Source organism: Galleria mellonella, unplaced genomic scaffold, assembly GCF_026898425.1.
Source record: "Galleria mellonella isolate WM207_F2 unplaced genomic scaffold, CSIRO_AGI_GalMel_v1 utg789, whole genome shotgun sequence".
NCBI lineage: Eukaryota > Metazoa > Arthropoda > Insecta > Lepidoptera > Pyralidae > Galleria > Galleria mellonella.
Genome location: NW_026442155.1, coordinates 461,728 through 468,283, shown reverse-complemented (window position 1 = coordinate 468,283; position 6,556 = coordinate 461,728).

The following is a 6,556-nucleotide window of genomic DNA, read 5'->3' as shown; positions in this document are numbered from 1 at the left end:
AATAAGTTTAAAACGCCCGAATGTTTTACTGAAAAAGAGAAAATTGCTCCACTTTACTCTGTCTTTTTAGCAAATCAGTTTTCATTTCTTAACTTAGATGATTATAAGAATAAAAATATTTTTATCCAAATAAACTTAATTTGAGCATTTTTTATATAGTCATTTTTAAAGATGCATCCTCTCATTCGGAATACTATTTGAACCACAAATATAATACCTACCAAGATACATGGAGTCAATATTTTATTGACCTACAGTACGAGGAAAGGGATTTTTTAAAAACAGGGTCGAACGGACTTATTTCTAGTAATATGCCATAACAGATGATCTCCACATAATCCCCCAAGAAAATATTGAATTAATTCCTGGAATTCGTCACGTTGGGCCAACTGATCTGCTTCATCCTCACCTATAATCCCTAAATATTATCCTGCTAGCGTATGTTGATAGGTAGAGTTACCATTTCATTTTCACTATAGATTTAGTATACGTACTTACGTATTTTCATCCATTAACTATTAAAAGATGAATCAATCTGCAGTATAACTATAATCGTGACGTTATATATATTCTTTATTGCACTTGAACAATACATATAGCGATTAGTTAAACAACTTGTTAGCAAGGGAGGGCTTATCTCTGAAAGAGATCTCTTTCAGCCAACCCAGTGTAGTTAGAGAGAAAATAATTAATTGGCGGGTAATCTAGTGCAGGAAAGATACCGGTAAAAATAATGTAAATGCAACAAACATACACAAATTGTGAATAAATAAATAAATAAAACGAATAAATACGTAAATAAGTAAATAGATAAATATATATACTGAACGGTGTGGACTGCCGTTCGGTGAGCGTGGACTGTAGGGGCGTTGGTTCAGGCTGGAGTGAAACACAGGGATTACTATTCTGAAGCCTCCGGTACCGTCTGAAGAGAGTATTTTTTCTTCTTGTCCTATTTCTTCTCGAGTGTAGTGAGTCGCTGCCCGGAAGCGAATGACGATCGACGAGAGGCGGCCTATCTTTATACCCGCCCGCTCGCACGATAACATTTCCAACTCGCGTTAGCGATCTGTGCGAGCGGGACGGGGCGAGAATGAACGAGACGCGTGTCTCTTCAGATCGGTACTCTATAGCGTCTATTTATTGCAATTTACAATTTCTCAATTCTATTTATTGTTACAAGTTACAATTTCTATTCGTAGGTAATAATGACAACACACAAAGAAATACTTTATTTAACTTACACTATCTTAAATCTATGCAAATCTATATAAAATAACAGAATACAAAACGATTAACTAGGACTTAACAACTATAAATTACGATATATACAAATAATGTCGCGAACATTCCCGCCGCAGCTCTCGTAGCTGGAGTTAACTCGTGTTCGCGTCGCTCGATGTCGATGTGGGCAGTATGATCAGCTTCTTAGTGGGTCGCCGTAGGATGCCCTTGTTCGTCCGCACGTCGACCGCTCGAACCTCGCCGTCTGGTCCAGGGTAGGTCGCCACCACCACGCCTCGCGGCCACGTGTTGCGAGGCAAGGTCCCATCAGCTATCAGGACCAGGTCGTCCATTTTGATGGCTCCGTGTGTAGCTCGGGGCTCCCGCCGGTGTTGCAACTCGGGTAGGTACTCCTTCATCAGCTAGCCTCTGGCTGGCACGCCACTAAAGCTGCCTGGCAGTGGGACGCGCGACGGACCGCCCAATAAAGTGATTGGGGGTTATGTCGTCGTCTGCCGATGTTGACACGTGGGTTAGCGGTCGACTATTGAGGGTGTGCTCGACCTCGACCAGCAGAGTGTAATTTTCCTTGGGCGCCCGCTCGTTCAACGTAGCGGCTGTTCTTCACGCTACGCACCAACCGTTCCCACGCACCTCCCATGAAGGGTGCGCTCGGGGAATGTAGCACCGGATGAAATGAACTGATGACTCTTCTTGGATGGCTTCCTCGGCTGCCTTCTTCAACTCGACGTCAGCACCTTTGAGGTTGGTGCCTTGGTACCATAATTCACACCCTGCGGCTTAAGCGCCGCAGGGCCATTATGGCGGAGTCCGTGCTGAGGCTGCCGGCGATTTCCAGGTGGACTGCGCGCGTCGTTAAGCAGGTGAAGAGCACTCCGTACCGCTTCTGGTGAGTGCGGCCCACTGTCACGGTCATATGTAGTCTAGGCCGGTGAACGTGAACGGTCATGATGCGCCAGCCTGCTCTGTGGATGGTTGCCCGTTGACTGCGCCGGTCTTGCTCTTCGTAGGCGGCACAGCTGACACCTCTTCAGTTCACTGCGGACGGCGTGTCGTCAACACCCACAAGTGTTGTCGCACCTCGTTCGTGGTGATCTCGAAGCCGCCGTGGTGAAGTTTCCGATGCACCCATGCGATGTATAGGCGCACCCAGGCGTGGTTTCAGTCGACGAGGGGGGGTTCTCGTTGCTCGGCTGACAGATCGGCGGCGGCTGCTATTCTCGATCGAAGTCGCAGAATGTCGTCGTTGTCTATGACGACTGACAGCTGTATGAGTCGACTGGATGACGGCAGCTGTTTCCCTTGTTTCAATACTGCGATTTCGTCGCCGAACGCCTCTTGTTGTATCGCGCGAATCCATAGCCGTCGCGCGCGATCTACTGTCTATGGGGATGAAACACACAGATGGACTATTGCTGTTCTTGATTTTCATCTTCGTCTTCTCTCTATCGACTTTCTTCGTGCGGGTCCAAGTGGGGTCGGCGCTCTCTTTCTTCGTGTTTCTCTTTCGGATGGCGGTGCAGCGTTGACTGGTCGGTCGCAGGAGGTCGATGAACTGCAACACCCGTGCTGAACTGCGAACAAGTTTCAACCAATTAGAAAAACGTGACGGATCGGGTAATGCTATAGACAACTGCGTCGCGTTCTGTAGCTTGTGTACGCGTTCTTCTCCCGTTTCCGCTTGACTATCGTCGCTCGTACTATCTTCACGCGGCCACTGCTCTTCGGGGAGGTACAGGAAGTCCGGCCCACGGAACCATCTATGCTGCGAGCCGAAGTCCGTCGGTGGGTCGCGTGTGGCGTCGTCTGCTACGTTGTGCCGCGTCGGTATCCATCTCCACTCGTTCGTCTTCGTTTCTTCGACGATCTCGGCGACTCTATGCGCGACGAACGGCTTGTATGCGCGAGGACCGGTGCGTAGCCATGCGAGCACGGTGCGTGAGTCCGACCAGTATACTCGGCGAGCGGGCTTCAGGTCGTGTTCTTCGACTGCCGTGCGCGATAGGCGACACCCGAGGACGGCCGCTTGCAGCTCCAGTCGCGGTATCGTGGTCACCTTGCTGAGTGGGGCCACTCGTCCCTTTGCCGCGATCAGCGACACGTGGACCTCGCCGGTCGCGCTTACGGCCCGCCAGTACACGGCACAGGCGTACGCGTCCGAGCTGGCGTCGACGAATGTGTGCAGTTCCGCTGTATCGGCCGTGGCTACCTCCGGGTAGCACCGCGGCACCTCCAGCGCGGACAGCCGTCGCACGTGGTCCATCCAGCTCCGCCAGGCGTCCGCTTCCCGTGGTTGCAGCTCGGTGTCCCAGTCGATACCGGTACGCCACGTCTCCTGCAATATCTTCTTCGCCTGTATGGTGATGGGCGTGGCGAGGCCCAGTGGATCGAACAGCGACATGATCGCTCGTAGCGCTTCCCTCTTCGTCGGCGTCTGTTCCCCGCTGGCTATCTGTGGCGGAAGCTTGTGTCCGTTGAAGTTGAAGCCTAAGGTGTCTTCAGAAGGTCGCCATACCATCCCCAGTATCTTCTCCGCGTCGAGTTGTACCACGCTGCCCCCGCCGGTGTCGGAGAACGCGGCGCGCACTTGATGCGAGTTCGACGCCCACCGTTGGAGATAGTAGTTGGCTCGACCGTGGATCTGTGCGACCTGTCTTGAGACGCGTACGGCTTGCTCTTCCGTGTCGAAGCTGGCGAGGTAGTCGTCGACGTAGTGGTTCATGACCACCGCCGTTGCTGCCTCCGGGAACTCTTCCTTGTACTGTTCTGCGTTCTTGTTCTTGACGTAGATCGCTGTACACGGTGACGATGTTGCGCCGAATATGACACTCTTCATCCTATATTCCACAGGTGGACCCTCTCGTCGATCTCCTCGCCACAGGAACCGTTGCATGTCCCTGTCTTCTTCCCGTATGGTGACCCGCATGAACATGTCCTTTATGTCCGCCGTGACTGCCACCCGTCGTTGCCGGAACCGCATGAGGACAGCCCGGCAGCAGCATGTCGTTCAAACTGATGCCCTTCGTCTTGGCTGCTGCGTCGTGCACGATCCGCAGTTTCCCCGGTTTCTGCGGGTTGATGACGGCGAAGTGTGGCAGGTACCAAAAACTTCAGCATACCCGTTCTTGAGTAGCGTGTCCATTTGTTGTTCATACCTCTTCTTAATTTCTTCATTCTTGTCGAGTTTCCTTTCGACCAGTTGGAGACGTCGCATTGCCGATTCGTAGTTATCCGGCGGCACAGGGTCGTCCTTCTTCCATAGTAACCCCGTCTCGTATCCTCCCGCCGGTAACGGACGAGTTTTCTCTTCTAAAATGCGCAGGGCGCGACGTTCTTCTTCATTGTAAGACCTCTTCGGTGCGATACGATTCGAGCGAAATGTTGCTTCATCATTTCTTCCATCGATTGTTCCTCTTCGTGCGTCGTCACTATGTGGCTGATTCTGTGCATACTCGTACCGTGCAGTAATCCCAGATCGGTGAGTGATGCGACCGGCTGCGTGTCGGATCCTCTTCTAACTTCGTGGGCCAGCAGTAGGTGCCAGTTGTCTTGCCCCAACAGCACCGTCAGTTTGCCCTCTTCATAGACCAGTTCCCTCTCTATGTCTTGTAGATGTGGACAGCCCTTGATGACGCTGCGCGGTACCGACTGCGGTGATAACTGCAGTCTGTCCATCGTCCGTGCCCCCACTGTGTATTCTTGTGAATTCCGCCCGTGGATCTTGAAGTGAACACGCGTCGATTGAGCTGCGTTGATCCGTGCCCCGGCCACACCTTCCATGTAGAATGGTGCGGGGGGACCCGTAGCACCGATTCATATCTCGATGATGGTGCAAGTCGACCCGTCGTCCAGTAGCGCGTAGGTGTCGCATGTTCCCGTGGGACCGGTGACTCGTATCGGCAGGATCTTCAGGAACGCGATCTTGTCGTTTTCCCTTGCCGATGCGGCGACTGCGGCGGACTTGTCCTCGATGACGTGTGTTGTCACTTCGTTCTCCGGCTGTTGTCGCGTGGTGTGCAAGAAAGTCTGCGTGCACTCATCCACTCCACATCTCTTGCTCTTGCAGGCGTGGCGAAATCTTCTTACTTTGAGGTAGCGGAAACACAGCCTATGAGTCTTCGCTAACTCCCATCTCGCCGATGTGTCTGCTTCCTTCATCGTCTTGCAGTCCGATGGAGCGTGTCCCTCTCGTCGATACATCGGGCACGGTGGTGTAGCGGGTTTCTCCTGCGTCGTGTATGTCTTCGCCGTCTTCCTATATTCGGACGGTTTCGGCGGGGGCGAAGTTTCCACATCGTGCGGCGGTCCTTTGCAGGAACTGAGAGAGTGTTATGAGGTCCGGTTTTCCGGTTTTTGGCGAAATCGTAGTAAAGCGTAGTACCGACGGCATCTTCTCTGTGACGTTTCTCACTATTTCTTCATTGTAGAGGTAGTGACTCTTGTTCAAGCTCGTATCGTGGCGACGACGTTCTGCACCTTGCTTGCGAAGAGGCAGACGTCTCTTGCGTTGTCCGAGAGTCGTGGTAGCGCGCGGAGTTTGTTCAGTTCGGCTGTGACGAGTGCTCCAGGGCGGCCGAACCTCGCGGCTAACATCTTCATCACTTCTTCTGCGGTCGTAGACCCGACGAATAGGGAGCGTGCCGCGTCCTTTGCGGCCCCCTTCAAACTTCTGCGCAGTCTTGCTAGGTTCTCCTGTTCTGTGTGTTGACTTGCGCTTTCTTCATAGGCCATCTTCCATGGTAACCACTCGCTCGACGATCCATTGAAGACTGGCAACTCGGTGACTCTTGACGCTGTGGAGGGCAGTATGTTGCGAGCGGCCATCTTCATGGCGATCGCAAACTCATTACAATCGATGCCCACTTTCAGCACCGGTTCTTCCTTCTTTATCGACTGCATCGCTGCTGCTATCGTAGGCATGGCGGCATGTGGGTCAACGTGGCGTGCGTGGTCCCGGTGAAGTGCGTCGCTGCTCGGCTGTGGCGGCGGCGCTCTCGAATCCTCTTCAACGGGTCTCGATGGGACGAACCCCTGACGCTTGCCGGTGACTTCTTCTATCTCTGGTACATGCGGCTCCATTGTGAGTGCCAGCGTGCTTCGACGAACCCAATCCGACGTTCGTTCTCTTCTGACGGTAGCGTCGTCGTCTTCTACTTCCTCGTCGTCCTCTGATTCGGCTTCCAGGGCGGCGACATAATTCCACCTCCTTTCGAAGTAGCTCCTCCCGTGCCTTGGCCAGAGCCTTCTTCTTCTGCGAGGCCGTGGTGCGAACCGTGCGTGCCGTGCCGTGCTTCGGTTCCTTCTTCCTTGC